Raw genomic sequence first — 18374 nt, 5'->3', positions numbered from 1 at the left:
TTTTTATATTAATTACTTTTCTTTATTTTTAATAAGGTCTCTCAGAATTTTGGAGCTAATGTTCTTCGTTTTTAATTTTCCATACACTTTCTTTTGTGGTTATTTACATCAAATGCAATTTTTGATATTATAATTAAGAAGTGAGAAGCAATTACTCAGTTGTAGGGTACCTGATATTCTTCATTCGTCATGTTTCCATTCGTTTTGTGTCAATTTTCGTTCTTTTTACCTTCTTTATTTATTTTATTATTATTTGTGGCCATTATTAAATCTTATACTTTATTCTCTTGCTGCAAGGGATAACTTTGTTGTAATGTACAAAGCAGGACGTGGGACGAAGAAGAGACAGACTGCAGACTGCAGATTTAAATTGGAATTTGACACCGATTGAACCAGTTCATGTTTCTTGGAATTTTTAATTGTGATTGATCAATTGATTAACACAGTGCGGCATAGCCAGCAGCTATGCACATTTTTTTTTATTCTGCCTCTACCCTTCGGCTTGTGTTATTTAGATTCTAGATTGCATTCACGATGTGCTGCTATGTTTATACCTATGTTGATATATATTTTATGAATTGTTGAGAAATTATGTATTTAGTAAGTACATAAATAATGTTGTTTTCAGGAGCGTGTGAAATTCGATTGTGGAGTCTATATTACCAAAAGAATTAAAAACACATTTAAAATATATTTATAGTATTGGTGATGATATTTTCTATTTCTATCTAATTTTATTTCATTTTCTTTTAAATAAATATTTTATTTAAAAATTACACCTAAATAGTAGTTCTACTTTTTCCTCCCATTAGATTTCGAGGATGCAAAAATTATTTGATTTATTGTTTATTGTACGCCAATAGTGAACTCCGCAGCTATAAAGAACAAGAAAACAAAAAAGTCAATGATGTGTCATTTAAGAAATTGTTTTTACATAATTTATTGTGCATTGTATTGCGTTTACTAAACTATTAAATGCACTTACTTGGATTATTGTTATAGAACAGCATATGTTCATACATATGTATTTATGTCTCCCGCAATTTAAGAAATTATCCCAACATTGATTTAGTAAAGTAAAAATACATTCATTTATTTGGTCTTGGTTTTCATTGGAGTTGCGGAATTAAAAATGGTATGCATAACGTACCAATTACGATCTGCTTTAATTATTCACTGAGCTTTTTTTTTAAACATTTCCCCCCATTTTTTAATAACAAAATTTATCCGTAAAAATGGTACACTATTAATGAATGTTTTTCCGCTTAATCGGGTACATTTTCTTGTATGATCATAAAATCATTAGCATTTGTGCAAGACTAGTTTTGACCGATTTTGGAAAGAGTGTGCAAGCTTTGTTTTTATTATTATTAATTTTTTTTAAATTTTTGCCATACCTTAAATTTAAATTGGCTGGGTGTAGGTGGTAAAGAGCAGAAGCCCCGCCACAAAATGACAATATTGTCTTTGCCGAAAGCAAAGAAACCAAAATAAACACAAAGTTTATATCTTATCGGAAGCCAAACAGTAAAACAAGTCCAGCAATCGCCTACAACTAACCATAAGACCTAATTAGTGGAAGATTTTGAATTTGAATTTTTTGTCGGGTTGATGCTTCTGTTGCCGCACACCTGTAGCTCGCGCCCCATACCATGCTAGCCAAACCTGATCTACCAGCACGAACACAGTGGCAAAAGTACACACACAAACACAAATGCGCACTCACTTATGCACACATACACGCAATCGTTGGTGAAGTTGTTGAGGTTTGCGGTCGCTCGCTCAGTCGATTTCGAATTCTCGTAGCGAAAGGTTGTGTTTGAGCGGGCGGCTTGTATTTTCGTTGCGTTCGTTCTTTTTTATTTTTAATATGTCTTTGTAATGTACTTTGAGTTGAAAACGAACAACTCCACTCCAGAAGGGAAGTGCAAGGAAGGCGAACAGTAAAAATAAACAAAAACGTTGTGCCCAGTTCTAAAATTAAACCATAAAATTGGAATACAACGCTGAGTTCAAAAACAAGTGTGTAAGTTCGTCGTTATCGAGTGTTGAGGGTTTCTGAAATTATTTCGAATGTGTCTTTACATTTAAGTGGCCAACTTATTAGCTAGTCTGTAGTGCGTGCGCTTAAATAAAATAAAATAAGATAAAAAGAAACCGTAATTTGTGCTGCTAAAATAGTTGAACGCGTCACTTCTACCGATTTTTGCCACTTTCAACAACAAAACCAAAACGGCGCTCAATTAATCGTTTCTCTGCGCGCTTGGCTCTCTTGCTCTCCCTAGCTCAGCGGCTGTATATGCATATGTGTGTGTGTGTTTGTTTCTTGCTCGCGTCAGCTATCGAAGCTTGGTTTACATACATACATATGTGTTGTTGTTGACATTTCCTCTCTACTGGTCGAAAGTGTGCTGAACATGAAATAAAATTTGCAAATAAATAATGAAAACAAAAAACAGTTACCAAATTGCCAAAGCCAAAAAAGCAACGCTAATAATTACACAGGCATACAACAACAAATCATCAATACTTTCAATATGTGCGCCAAAAACAGACCCAAGCCAGTAAAAAAAACAACAACACGACGATAACTCCAATTACGCATTCAAAGAGCGTATCGACTATTCCTATTCTAAACACAGCAATGGAATACATTAGTCGTGTGAGCCCGACTCTGAAGAGCCCTGTACCAACTGAAAGAATTTTTGTTTTCATATTTTAATTTCAATTGCATTTTTAAATTAATTAAATACAAATATGACTACTATATTGATGTGCGTTTCTAAAGCCATACATCTATGTATATCGTACGGATAGGGCGAAATTGCCACATCTTACCATGCTGAGCAGAAATTCATATACATACTTACATATGTATATACATGTGTACATATGTATGTAACCTTTCATTCTTCTTGTTGCCAAGAAATCACATGAAACTTAAATTAAATAGCAGTGCCCACAAAAACAAACAAATACAACATGCAAATATTTGTAAGTACCGATCTAGCTATGTATGTAAACGAGTCGCTCATATTGATTGTTAGACAAGGCACAATTTCAATCCGTCTCTGGCTATTCTAACGACGCGTTGTCGATCAAAGTCGGACTTTCTGCTTTGCATAAATGAAACGATGAATATTTAGCAGCTGCTTCGTACGCGGTAGCGATAGCTGACGCCTAGGCTTTATTTGCAGATCACGTTCCATGCGAAATTCATTTACTAAATACGCATAAAGCACATGAAAACAAAAACAAAAACACAGTCGAGACGACTCGTCAAAGCTGTTGCTTCGAACTTCGAAGCCGAGCGAACATCAAGAAACCAACAACACCACCAACAACCACCACATTGCATGCCAAACGCAGCCGCAGTCGCCATTTTGCGTCGTTAAAAGCGATCAGAAACGTTTCTAAGTGTAAAATTGGAAGCGTAAATAACAAAACAAAGGAACGATCTGCTTGTGGTATTTAGAGGCTCTCTCGCATGCCAATAGGTTCCGACTTTTGAAAAGCATTTCTCGCAGAGAAACAAACACAAAGCTGTAATACCATTATTTATTTATATGTAAAACATTTCCATATTTAGAGTTTGTGTTTAAATATTGCTCGGCGTCACGACTCGGCATTTATAAACGACAATTGGATTAACTTTCGTGGATATTTCTACAAAAACAATCATTTTCTCTTTCTGGAAATAAAGGTAATACTATTTATATTATACTTTAGCTAATTATAAGATTACAAAATTAACTTATTAGTGTAAATAATTTGATGGGTGATGTGCATATTTAGCTGTTTTTCACACTAATGTGCTATTTTTAAATACCCATTCAAATTATAAGTAAGCAAAATCCTTATTATCTGATTATCGCACTAATGTGTTAAGTTAGGCGATACAAACTACCCATTCGGATTACTTTTCACAAAGCTATAAAATCCTTCAAAGTTATAAAAAAATTTCATTCAAGTATAAGTTGAAAAGCTCGCCTTTAATGCGATTAGTTAATGTAAATTCTGGATGCTAATGACTTTTTATAGTACTGTCCGTTTTATTTCTAATCGACAAAGGTGAAGTTATTGCTATTTATGACACAAGTTTTTACCATTAATAATAGCACGTAAATATTGAAATATTGGGCATGCCACACAATTTTATTTTTCATGGTGTATGCCTTTAAAGAGTGCAATAAAAATTCTGGGAAACAGCGATGATGATTGAAATACATACATATATAAGGAAGAGAGATGGAGAGAGAACTTGATAATAATTTAAGCAACGGATGTCAATGCTTTAAAAAAAGAAAAAAAACTGTTTTCTTTAATTAATGCATATATACAGAAATGTACATGAAAAATACTTATGTAGAAATACTGTGTGTCTTTCATGTAAAATGTCTGCACTGCATTCATGTATTTATGTTTTTACGCGCTGCTGTGGGTGCAAGTCAAAGTTCATTTTATTTTTAGCAGCTCTTTCTGGCTCCTTCTGCTTCTCTATGTATATACATACACAAATACGTATGTATATGGTTTTAAATGCTGAGTGACAAATTTTGCCACATGTTGTGAGACACAGACCCTGTTGGCCCACTCTGCCTAAGCTGCCGCGATAGAAAATGATTTACAGCTGCAACACAAAGAATTTCGAGATTAACTTGAACAAAATGCATCCATCATCAAGATTCTGGCCGCCGTTTGTCGTAACAAAAGTTTAAAACATAAATGCAGGAAAAGACAAAACAAATCATAATTTTTTTTTCGGGTTGAGTCAGGAAATTTCAATCATGTTGGAGTGATTATTGTACTTTACTTAACACAGGGGAGATCTATCTAGTGGTAGACTTCAAAAACGCACTCTCAAGAAATTACGCAGTTGCATTCTCAGTTGCATCTATAGAGGGAGATAGAGCGTACATTTAGTATATACAGTGGGCACTCGAGAAAGTGATTTGGTGTTGGAAGATTTTATTTATATTATATAAAAATTATTCTTTGTGCCACAAGTAGCTAACAAATTATTGAAGTACTCAATATAAGTTCAGAAGAATACCTACAATGTTGTTATTTTCAACAGTAGGTATATTTATATATCTCTTGATTTGGGTACAGATAACTTTTTGAATAGAATGCAAATAAAATTGAAGTTAATAGATCACTTGTATTGGTATTGAAAATGTATACGCCATTCCAAAAGTTTTGTATATACTTCTAACAATAATAGAAAGTTCTACAAGTTTAATGAAATAACAAAAAATAAAAACATTGAATTATGCGCTGAAGTCACCTAAATAATGGGAAAACGTAAAGTGATAACAATTTCAACTTGAAATTAGTTTCTGATGAAGGGAAAAACTGAACAAATAAAAGGAATTCAGTAAAGTAAAAAAAAAACTCGGCATCAAGCTGTTCGAAGTTCCATGTATTCACTGTACCTTTCTTGGACATATATGTGCTCGATAGACTTGGTCTTCTTTTACCATCACAAAAATGGTGGAGATGCTTCACACAGACATATGTACATATATGCTCATACATAGGGCTGATGCGTTCCAACGATTCTCTGGTTGCTGTCTGTGCATCGCTTGGCAGAGTTGACGCTATTTTAAGCTCCTGTCTAGACATGACATCCTTCACATCCATGTGTGCGCTCAGATGCACCCCAACAATATGCCTTTGTCGTCTTTGTTACGGCTTGGTGTGGATTTGAATGATTCCGAACGAGGAAAATTGAATTTTTCATTTGCTTGCTACAAAATCTGAGGGCGATCTGTTTAGGTACGCCTACGCAGAAAGTTCTCACCCACGCCCATGCTCAGAACTGATCACGCAATTTAAAAAACAAATACCGAAGCGAAAGGCATTAGGTTTGTAACTTTATGGCGCCTAGATGTGACACCATTTTGTTCCGTTTGAAACCATTTCGAGTGCGCTGTTAGCATATAAAATTGTCAGAGACAGGTTTTGGGGCACCCTACTTTCTATGAAATGGAAACCCAAGACAAACTTTGAATGGGAGAAGAATTAAGCTCTTCTCGACGTGAGTGCGTTTAATAAAAGTTCGATTTGAAATGTAAACTAAATGTGAAACTTAATGAAGGGAGTTGTAGCTTCAGACTGCGACTGTCACTGCCCTAGGGCAAGTGACCGGGCGTAAGGCGAAACTAGTTGGTATTCATGTTGCAGACAGACTCCAGTGTACACTTTTTGCTGCCGCCATTCGCATGAAACATCCATCGGCCATGCATATTCATATATGCAATTTGTTACGCCACAAACGACGACAAACGACACTCTGGAACGTCAGCGTCAACGTCAACGTCATTGTTATCCAACCAACCTGATGGCGACAATTGCTGTCGCGCAGAGACAGACATGTACGGACATGAACGGCGGACAGCAGGACAAGAGGACAGGAGGAGGAGGGGGAGGGGGTGATACTTCCATGCACCCTAGTGGCAATGCACTTGCCTGAGAAGATGATCTAGGAGTTCAAATCGATTGCCACATACATACTTGTAAATACATACATACATAGTAGTTCATGGACCAAAGAAGCCATGCAAGCAAGTCAAGTTGTTGCTGTAAATTACTGGAAATGATTGCAATTTGTAAATGGGTAAACGATAGATAAGCGCAAAAGAGTTAAGAGACCAAGAACTAGAAACTAGTGTAGGTTTCTTTTGATTTTCTTGCAGCTGCAAAATTGCGACATAGACTTGGCGAAGAGACCTTTTTATTTGTATTTGCTTACAATATACACGAATGCATACACTGAAAGAAAAAATCAGCATGATCGTACTTGAGTTAAAAGGAAGTTGTTCCGAAATACTCGGAGATACTGATATAGAGAAGTGATGGTATATATATTATATTTCTGATATACTTGGAATGATTTGTTACCAAAATGGGCTCGCATTAAGTATGCCCATAATTTGGGAGCGAAGCTGTTTAATTGAGACCAAAATATTGCTTAAGTTATAGATGTTATAAGGTTGTTTAAGACTTTAAATAACTATTATAAACTTAAAGAATTGTCAAGTTGTATCAGATATAATATGTATATATTCTTGAATTTAAGTCAAGCCCAAAGTTCTCTCTTCACTTCAATCGGTGGGACAATGCCAGATCTATGAAAGGCATAGAATATTGGATAGATATGAAAACTGCCTGCTAAACTGAATAACTAAAATGTTATGCTTTAGCACACTCTACGGAGCTTGCTTTTAGAACAAGATCTAAAATCGATATGTGAACTCAATTAGTTCCAACAAAAGTTTCAAGTGTATATACTCTGTATATGTGTATGTATTTTGCTGAATCTCATACCCTACAGCCCATGGCCACCTTGGCTGCTTACTTTGTTGCACATGAGAGTCATAAATGTGCAACAGCAATAGCAACAATAAAAGCAACAACAATGGTGGCAGAACCTGCAATTATTACAACAGGTTTGCAGTCTAGATGAAAAAGCTTTACGCCTCTGCCCGAATGGCGTAGTTATTGCTGGTGTTTCTATAAAATATCACATTTATGTAGGTACGGGTTTGGGTTTTGTTGAACTGAAAAGCAGCTCAGCCGGTTGCAGTTGTGGATGCTGCTGCCACTGTTGATTTTCTGATGGCGTAGGCAGCGCCACACAACTCGCTCACTCATTCATTCATTACGAGTGGATGACGGCTACTTAGGCGGACTGGCAGCGGGCTCCGGTGGCCATCTAAGGCTGTCAGGCCTACATACTTATTTACTTATATTCGTATACGTATATATTGTATGTGTATCTGTATGATTTTGATTAGTCAAAAGTTGTTCAAAATAAAAGCCACAACATGCCTAAATTCGATTATACAAGTATCTATGTATGTACGTACTTACTAAATATATATACTTGTATATGTATGTACATATGTAGGGAATCGAGTCATTGTTTTTTATCTGGCTTTAGTTTAAGTGTAATCTGCGGCTCGTTTTACTTTCGCTAGTTTCAAACGAGTCTAAAAAAGAAACAGATTGCATTGTATGGCAGAAAGTGAAATTTCGTTTTTTCTTCTTCTTCTTCTTCTTTTACCGGGCGGGGTCAGTGGGGCATTGAAAAGTGCGATTCGCAGAAAGATTAGTATTTGTACCAATTGCATTGTTTCGGAATTCAGGTTTTTTTACTTCCAAAGTATGTACACATGTGGTACTTAGCTATACGCGGAAACGGATTGTTGAAATGATTGTTCTTATAAGGTTTCTACAGGGTTTGAGTAAAATTATTAAAAACAAAAATGCCAATAAGATAGGCTTTTCAATACATTTTTTTTAAAAACTAAAATTAGTTTTTTAGTGCCTTTAGAAAATGATTTTTTGAATAAGAAATTTTTAGTTCTGGTTTCAGCTAGACCGTAGACTTTGATTAGCTTTTGTATAACGTCGGAACTAAATTAGATATTTAATGACCATTTTATTAAATCGTTTTTTGTATTGTATTATTCAGGAGTTCCAATAATCTTTTTAGCTTTGCAATTTAGTTGGCAAAATAACGAAACATTTCCATATAAATATTGTTAAATATTTCAAATATATTTAGTTACTCACTATAGCTTATTCAATGAGCTCAGAAATTAATTTTGAGTGAAATAATGGGGATTTCCATTAACAGAGGAAATTAGATATATAGTACTAGTATACACTAATTGGAATTTGCTGGCAGGGACAAAGTAACTGTTTAGGCAGATAACGTTCGAAGAAGAGATAATTAACATGTTTTTACAAAATATGAAAACAAAACAACAATTTTTAAGGCGAAATCGGATGTTTATCTTTTCCGACAAGGCAGATAATTTTAACCTTAACTACCTCGAGTGTCTAATCTCTATAATAATTTAATAAGCTCCGCAATATGTGTTTTTTCGCAATGTTGATATTGCTTGATATTGTGAACACAACTTATGATTATGCCTATTTCAAGATTGCAATATTAATTTCCTGTCCGGAATAGTTGTATAGCTCCAGGAGGATAGTTTGCTTACAGTTTACATATATATTCATGGAATAATAATATATATTCGTTAGTGAGTTGGTCAAACGTTGAAGGGCCTAACTAATTTACGAGTTTGCAATCAGCAGTGATTGCAATTTTATTTAAAGAACTTTGCTGCCATTAACTAGGAAGAGTAGGAAATCAACGACACATTCGTACATCCGTAGCTACAAATGTTAATCGAAATTAAAGATATTTAACTTGGCTAACTTGGGTCGGACGCTGCCTGCGTCCTGCCACTGAAGCCAGAGCAGCAACTCGCAAAAGGCAACAACATAATTATACATTTTCTTATGGTAGTCCGAAGTGGTTAGCAGTAGGTAGTTATGGTTGTTCTGAGACCGATGCTGCCTTGCTCTGGGCACGTTGCAACTACCTAGCATCGGCCTGTGCGGCTGCTGGAGTCTCAGCTTCCACTGCAGATTCAGCCTCAACCGCCCAGTTCAAGTTTTTAGGTCTTGTTCGACATTGATTAAGTTAGAGCCTGATTACGATTATTTAAGAATATTTATATGCAAACAGATGGAAATGCGCGTCGGCGACAGACAGTTGCCCGGGCACGAGGTGCAGGCAGTCACTTGATTGTGAGACAGGAAAATTGTAATTACAGCGACAGGATGCACACGGACGTTGGCCATGAGCCGAGAGCCATGTACAAACTGGCCTCGGTGGTGAGCAGCTAGACGGGTAGGCGGGTAGGCGGCTAGGCGGTGCGACTTTGGCAATGGCTTCGTATCGAAATGATTAAAATTATGCGCATATAAATGACTAGAGTACGATGGGCTTTTCACTTTTTCGACGCGCATCCTTGGCATTGGCGCGCTAGCGTCTAGAAGGTTGTTATTTCATATTAATAAATATATTGTAAGCATGTTTGTACGACTATACAAGTAGTATGCCTCCATGTTGTAGCAGCCGACTTTTCAAAAATTTATGGATTGCCTAGGTGGCAAGGCACTGAGCTTAACGAGCACAGCCCACTCAGCCGGCAGCGCGGGGGCTGGTGCCGATGGCCTCAGCGACTCTACTTGACTTTTAATTCGAGCAGTACTCTCTGGCCGTATCGTCAGCGCTGTCGGTTCCTTTTGATGATACGAGTACAAATTTCAATACATACTGATCGCGAGGCATCAATTGGCCTGTTATCGCCTCTTCTAGTTGTCGCTGCAAGCCCGTTTCTTTTGATGGTGCAATGGGGTCCGAGGAGGAGGGATGGAATAGGTCTGTTTTGTACGTACTAAGGGCCCAGTTGTGCAAAGTTGATTTACATGGACAAGTTCGTTAAGTGTAATTATCGAGCAACTTGTCGATTGTCTAATGCTTTTGTTGTAATCAAGTCCATTCAAAACAAACCGGTTAAATGAACTAGAATACATTACATTTACAAACATGCGTACATACATATGTACATGCATATTCAATTCAATTCGATTCGATTCGATTCTATTATACTCGTATATGAATAAGTAAAACAAGTTGCTTAATCCACCAACTGCGCAGTACGTACATATGTACAAGTATGTATGTATGTATACATCAGAAGTGTCTTACGATTTGTATAAATATAGGCATCTTATACTCGTACTCGTGTCACATTCAGCGCACACAATGGAATACAAATTATGGTTCTTATTTCCGATTGCCATGACACCTGTATTTAAAACGTACTTCCAATAAGAAATTTGCATACGTCTTTATAGAGTTTTACAAACGGCCTAGTAAGGGTAAGGAGGTGCTGGGAGAGCCATTTGAAGGCAAATGCTGGGTTGCGTTGAAAACTAATTCAAATTAGTATTAAAATAAGAACTTTGGTTTATAAATATAAATGGGAAATCTTACTATTTGTAACTTGCAGAAAAGTTGAAATAATAATCCATTTAGAATCGATTTAATCAAAGTTTAAAAATTGTTTAAAAAATTTAATATTTTGGATATTGATAATAGAATTAGATTTTGTTCTGTCAACGATTAATCGTTTTTATTTTTAAGAAAATCGCAAGAAATCAAAACAGATAGATGCAGCTAACATCGATTATTTTATAGCTCTAGATTTTGTTCTGTCAACGATTAATCGTTTTTATTTTTAAGAAAATCGCAAGAAATCAAAACAGATAGATGCAGCTAACATCGATTATTTTATTTGCAGAACTGGCTTAATTGTTATATTTACGGAAAATTACATTAAATGACATTTTGCTGCGATGTCTGGTGACTGTAGATCTTATAGCTTCGGTTATAAGTGAGAGCAAACTAGTCTAGACAGGTTCTTTTTATCCTGATAAAAGAGTAAATCTATTTAATAGATTAAAAGGTATTGCATTAAATTTTATTAAATTTTATTTAAGAAAATTTAATATAAATAAATTGTTATTTAAATTTGAATTAAATTTTCTGCTGCTCTCGTCAAGGACACATAGTCTATATACTTAGAAGTTTTTATGTACAATTCCCATCCCATTATCGAAATGAATCATCTAAGTAGTCCCTAAAATATCCATAAAATGCGATTTAAAGGCATAATTAAATGCCTGTGAGCCATTCCGTTTCTGAAAAGTCATAAAATGTTTCATTCTAATGCTTTCTAGATAAAGTAATGTACAAGTGTAGATATATACATATATGTATGTGTACAAGAGTATGTGTTTTTATAGATCTGTTACAAGTGCCTGCACTTAAATGCGCCAATTTGTAGGCCATAAATTAATTCAAAACATATTTTACATTTGCGTTATCTATTCGCTGCAAGGCAAACATTACAAAATACTTAGTTGTTGAACGCCTTTATGGCCGCTCTTGAGTTCCATACATACATACTTCAATAAGCTGTATTTGTCCGGATTGTTTTTATCTGCGTTTGGACAAGCCCAAATGGTCGAAAATGAAAATCCATTTGACAAGCAAATAAAATTTCATAAACTATTTATTTTGGGGCGATAAACTTTGTTGTCTTTACAGCCGATGTCGAAGAAAAAATCGAAAGTGAAAACTCAATAACTGTCGCGATTACATCCGGTCTGCCCGGGGACAAACGGGGCGATGGCGGCATCGTTGTCGACAAAATCGAAAGTGTTGAAATAACAAAAGCAATAACAACAACAACAACAACAGCAGCAGCAGCAGCAGCAGCAGTGGCATCAAAAGAACGCAGTACGATGGGCCTGTCAAGAGTCGCTGCTATTTCATAATACATATCAGCGAGAGCGACAACCAGCCGAACCAGCGATACTGGCGACGCGTCGAATGAAAGCGCAGTGGTAGAGTCTGCCCCTCCGTCTGGGTAGAGGCATGGGCATGGGCATGGGCATGGGTATGGGTCTGAGACTCGAGGCTGTTTGAGGCAGGGAGCATGTATGGGCCGCACCGCTAAAATTTACACAACAAAGCCGATAACGCAACCGAATGAAGGAAAATGAATTCGTTACGATCTCAGAAATGCCAAAAGTGTCATAAAATGTAATGAAACGAGCGGCTGCTTTCAGGCTCCATGCCCGCCCTGGCTAGCAGGGGGCGGTGCTACTTTTTTTTCCCCCCTGGACTAAACCGAAGGGAGCGGGTAGCATGTTGTTTTTCTGGTTTTGTTTTTTCCACCTTTGCCTTTCCGAAGTCTTCGCTGGCTCTGGCTCTGGCTCTGGTGGTGGTCAAGTGCAATTCGGTCAAGTGACTTGGCTTGGAAAAAAATTTCGGCTGCAACCAACCAACGCACTCATTTGTTTTGATTTTCAATGCAAATTATGTGAAGCAGTCGCCGCCACTGAGGCTACTACGCTTTGTAAAAGTCGAACAGAAACTTGTTGCTCTTTATATGCAGCCCGCCCGTCCGGTTGGTTATCAGCTTGGACTCTGCGCTATACTTAGTAGTTTGTATTGTGCTCGTCGCGTTCTTTCAAGATAAGGGACTTCCAGATAAAAGGCTGCTTACAGCAGCATGTTCAATGCTTACGAATGTACGAGATAAATACAAGTATGTACTTGCAAACATACTACAAGTATATGTGTCTAAGAGTTCAAATATAACACTGTATATATGCTGCAGCTTCTTAGTATTGGTGTTTTGATTCGCCTAGAAATACACACAATAAAAGTGATATTAATAAAAATGATAATAAAATCTTTACCCCTTTAGTATTTCACAAGCAGTACCATAGCTCCTAAAATAGTTCTGAATAAAAAACATTTCTTTACTTTTAAAATTCCTCATTTCATTTAAATCCATTTAAAATTGTTCATTAAATTTTGATTACGTTTGAGCCTCAACTTCAGGTTGCGATGCTACATCGAAATTCATTCTACCGTATGATAATAAGTGATATTAATAATAATGATAATAAAATCTTTACTAAGGGGTAATATTTCACAAGCAGTTCCATAGCTCCTGAAATAGTTCTGAATAAAAAGCATTTCTTTACCTTTACAATTCCTCATTTCAGCAAACATTTTGATTTACATCCATTTAAAATTGTTTATTAAATTTTGATTACGTTATGAGCTACAACTTCATCGAAATTCATTCTACCGTATGATAAAAAGTGATATTAACAATAAGGATAATAAAATCTTTACCCCTTTAGTATTTCACAAGCATTTCCATAGTTCCTAAAATAGTTCTGAATAAAAAACATTTCTTTACTTTTACAATTCCTCATTTCATTTAAATCCATTTAAAATTGTTCATTAAATTTTGATTACGTTTGAGCCTCAACTTCAGGTTGCGATGCTACATCGAAATTCATTCTACCGTATGAATGAAAATTGTAATTAACTTGGTTTATAACAGCACGTTATATACTCGTCTGTATACAAGTATTTACATTTCTATATCAGTAAAGCACCAGAAGCAACGTTAGCGAATAGCCAACCATGCATAACCGGGGCATCAGCCGACGCCACATTATTTTATAACGGTCACGAGAGCCGACTTAAAATAATATAGCTTTTTTTCGCAGGCGTCATAGGCAATTAGTTTATATGCTGTTTATTTTGCAATTTATCTGTTTTGCTTAAGATTTAACAAGTGGTGGATACCTTTATTTCGGTTATTAGGTTAAACTAAATTCTGAATAAAGAACAAGGACAAAATATGATGTAACAAATGTATTTATTTATTATTTAATTATAGAAGCTTATCACCTGTTTTAACTGGATCGCCATTTTATTCATTCATTCATATTTTTCATTTTAGGCCATCAATAAAATCGTCAATACATTGACCAATTGGCATGTTCATTTAAAAAAAGCTTGCCTCATATTTATAACAATACAAAATTAATAAAACTCTTTTTTAAATTCAATTTATGCCATCCATTTTAAAACTGTAAAGCGGTTTACTAGATTAGCGCAAATGTACTTATGATATGTTATCCTGATTTCCTTAAAAATCAAGCTTATATATTAGGCATTAAAGAAACCGGCGAAAAACGATTATTTTTCTAAGAATTACAGAATTTTTTTTGAATTCTGTGTCCAAATGAGGACCTCTGTCTTCTGCCAGCAACTTCTCTTGTTGTTGTTGTTTTTTATGAAATTATTAACAAGATTCGAAAATGTTTACAGATATCAGTAAAAGCATTTCTTGGGACGTTAATTTGCCGGAACTGTATCGCCTATTGTCTATTTTTGTAAAACGCAATCAAATTAATCGTAATAAGTAACTGGCATTCTGACAATTCTTGTTGTTTTGATAAACTAATCAATGATGATGATACTATTTTTGTAAACAGATAATTTGAAAACCTTGAGGTTCTCTGGGAACACTATCAGCCAATGTGCTGGTTATGGTTAACTGCTACTTTAAAAGATAGCCCTGACGAATTATGTTATTACAAAGTTTTGAAGCGGTTGTTGCAAGATTGCATTGCTGGCCACTCGTCTACTACTAATTGTTTACTTCTTCAGTGCACACATACTGGTATATCAGTAAATGTATGTATATGTACTGCTTTCTGTGTCGCCTTCACACAATATCTATTGTATTTGCGTTCTAGGTAAACAACACAGCTATAAGTATCAACTTAATAATTAAATTAACACCTGAACACGGGTGTACTTACTCGTCTATACAAGTATTGGCTGCCAAGTGTACGCAAGAGTTATGCACAAAAAACGAGAAACTATGCAACCTAAGGTATCGATGAGGGGCCCGACAGTGCAAAGAATTATAAGTAACTATATATATACATATATATATATATGTATATACAAGTATGTATGTACTCGTACTTATACTATATATGTATGTATGTATATGGAAAAGCATTCTCGTTTTCTGTTGCAATCTCTGACACGTGGGCTGTTCACTTCTGTGTTGTACGTTGTAAAGCAGAATAGCGTAGATAAGTAAATATTTATATACTTATATATTTCTATGGGTATAAGCATGGGTTGTGGCTGAAGAAACTAAGGCGTCGGTGGAATTACCTTTGTTCATTTTTTTTTTCTACGAAATAAATAATGAGTGTTCAGTTCTTTTTGGGTTGATAGTGCGATTCTTTTACAATACTGCGTCATTAATTGATTGTACAACAACAAAAAAACCGCTCTCTTACTTTCTTTAATAAATTACAGACAGTTAAAATCGTAAAATATCTTGAAAAATGAAATTCTTGCACTCCATGCTGATGCGACACGAAATTTTAGGCACTTCTCGCCTGGATCACCCATTGTTTTCGTGTCCGTATTATTAAGGCCAAGCTTTTAAGGAGCGCTTAATGTTATTTATGAATCTTCGTATTCAGAGAATTGTCGCGGAAGAGGCCAAAACATAATTCTTGGGCTGAATAGCATGCGTGATTCCAAAAGAGATTCGCACTTTCGCATCTGCATGCCGTTCCGAGTTAAGAAGATCGCAATGTAAAAGTTGAAATCGAAGAGTATACAAATCTTATATTCGTATTGAATTTGTGTTCAGGCTGCTGTTGTATTTTACAAATAACTGGGGAAGCTGCTGCACCCAGTTTTTGTGCTCGTATGTACATATGTATGTGAACATTAAATTAATGAACACATATGTACAATTTGAAGACACAACGCATGTATATATGTAGGTTTCTGTGTGGAAATGCGCAAATTGAAAGCCACGATAAAACGCGCAAGCGAAATTAGTGAAACTGTTGTTGATTTTGGGCTCGGGGTCTGGGTTTGGGTCTGGGTCTGTCTCTGGCTCTGTCTCTGGCTCTGTCTCTGGCTGTGCGTCCGTAAATCGATGCGTAAACATTTGTCATACGGCTCAAGCGCAGCCTCAAGTAATGGCGTCATACCCACAAGACGGATACAGTGTCATAAAAATGCTTAGCACGATAGAATTATACGTGCGTATCTTGCATTCCGCAGATATGCGAAATGTGTACAAACACAAACAAGATATCTTATTTTTGTTGAAGGCGGTTGTAAAAATCGAATACCTCTGGTCCCCCCTAAGAGTATATCAAAACAGAAACTGTTCTGCAAGCACAGCCAACCACTCTGACTGACTAATGGTTGCGGAAACCGAAATTGTCCAGTTTTTGTTATTTGTTTTTTTTTTTTTTTTTTGTAGTTGTTCTTGTGCAATAGCCTTTCAAGTACTTACAGACACATTCACATACGAGTATGTGTGTGTGCTTGTTAAGTTGCGACATTCGACAAAGAAAAAACACAAATTCAATGACTCAAAACATGAAGTACCCGTACTTACTACTCACTAATGTACAAGTACATACGTATTCGAACAAAATGTATCTACTTAGCAGTCATAAAGCTGTTGCTATCTAATCGCATATTGACGTTAAAACGTGATTTCAATAAAAAGTGGAATATCTTAATGCTAACATTTTGCTATCGCATTCTAAAGTGGCTTCAGTTTCGCGTCATTCGGTGCATCATCATGGTATTAACATGTGAAGAAGCTTCTACAATAATACCTAGAAGTACGTTCAGCATTTGCAGAATTGACTTGGGCGACTCAACCGAAGGAGGTCATTTAGTTAAGTTAAATTCGTACTATTTTAAACAATGTAATAGTACAGGGTATCTGGTTGATGTAATGAGAAAGTTAATTTAAAATAACACTAAAGTGATATTAAAATTTTCATTTCACATCTTTTGAATTCTGCAAACACCTGTTAGGGGAATATGTATATTCTTAATTTCAAAATGAGGGTATTCATTAGTCCAGTGCTCTCGCGTTTAGTGTTCATTCGTATACGATAAGAGCGACCTTCTCAAGTACATTTAAACACAAATATATGTATGTGTATATTTGTATGTTTATACGTACTTCTATGTATGTACGTTTTAGAGTCGAAGGTAGCCGGTAATTTCGTTTGTTTGCTTTCTTTTCTTCTCCTCATTTGTTTGCCTTTGCTGTTTAATACACAGTGCGAAAATGCACAAAAGCTATCTAAACAAATATTTGATAAGCATGCCCCTCCTAGGCTTATGTATGTATTTAAATATATATATATATGTGTGTGTGTGTAGGAATGTAATTGCGTTAAGAATAGTTGCCGCAAAAATTGATGAAATAAACACATTAACAGAATAATTGGCGATTGTATACTATGTATGGCGCCGCGATATACACTTGTCGACTTGTTGACTAATTTATTTCCTTTATTTTCTACTTTCAGGTGAGTGAGTAACTGCCTTCTATCGATTATATGCACGGCACGAACTATTGACAGAAAGTTCCTGTAGTACGCTTCTCCCCACTTCTGGTATGACTATAAATTTGGTGTAAAATATGCCTCTTTTACTAGCAGTTTTTTCCATTACTTATACTTTGTAGACATTTTAAAACAAACCGATTTGGCCGTTTCATTGTTAAACACGGGAAAAATGATTGAATAACATTACTTGTTTAAAAAGCAATCAAAGGGATTACAGTCTTTGCCAGTTTTAATAATTATAATTCTAATTATGCGTGTCATATAAGTTAATACAATTCGATAGAGAGTTCAGTTCACTAAAAATTTAATATAGGAAAACAGTTTTAAGCTTTTTGCCTTCAATAATTTGTTTTTCAGTAAAAAAAAACTTGAAAAATCGTAATTTTTAAAGACTTATAGTATTATGGATTTTGAACAGTTCAGTTAACATAATAAAGTACATAAAGAAAAACAGCAATTTTGTTTAAAATAGGAAAATAAAAAAATTAGTTTTATCATTTCAGTTTGTCTACTCTAAATTTTATTTCACATAATTTGAATTAAAGCCTCGAATAATGTAAATGTAGATTTGTACCTTGAATTATTCATGCCAACATAGTTAGAAGAACAAAATAGAAAAGGTGTTTTGGTTCTAAATTCAAGATAGGCCTTACTTTTGTTTATAAAGTATTAACAATTTAACGACTCAACATAACATGCTTGCAATC

General features: G+C 35.4%; 1 protein-coding gene across 4 annotated transcripts in view; it reads left to right on the top strand.

Annotated features, from left to right (window-relative positions):
* Positions 1 to 1798: 1798 nt before the first annotated feature.
* Positions 1799 to 18374, top strand: part of LOC115620263 (rho GTPase-activating protein conundrum) — a 56461-nt gene continuing 39885 nt past the window's right edge. For 2 of the 4 annotated variants that reach the window (XM_030513434.1, XM_030513425.1), the window contains exons 1-2: positions 1799 to 2026; positions 3590 to 3703. The gene's annotated coding sequence lies outside the window, so the exon portion shown is untranslated. The remainder of the gene's footprint in view (positions 2027 to 3589; positions 3704 to 18374) is intronic. The other 2 variants (XM_030513443.1, XM_030513452.1) reach the window with 2 other exon arrangements.

This window comes from Scaptodrosophila lebanonensis, unplaced genomic scaffold (genome assembly GCF_003285725.1).
Source record: "Scaptodrosophila lebanonensis strain 11010-0011.00,11010-0021.00 unplaced genomic scaffold, SlebRS2 tig00000001-arrow-pilon, whole genome shotgun sequence".
Lineage (NCBI taxonomy): Eukaryota > Metazoa > Arthropoda > Insecta > Diptera > Drosophilidae > Scaptodrosophila > Scaptodrosophila lebanonensis.
This window is presented reverse-complemented; position numbering and strand designations above follow the sequence as displayed.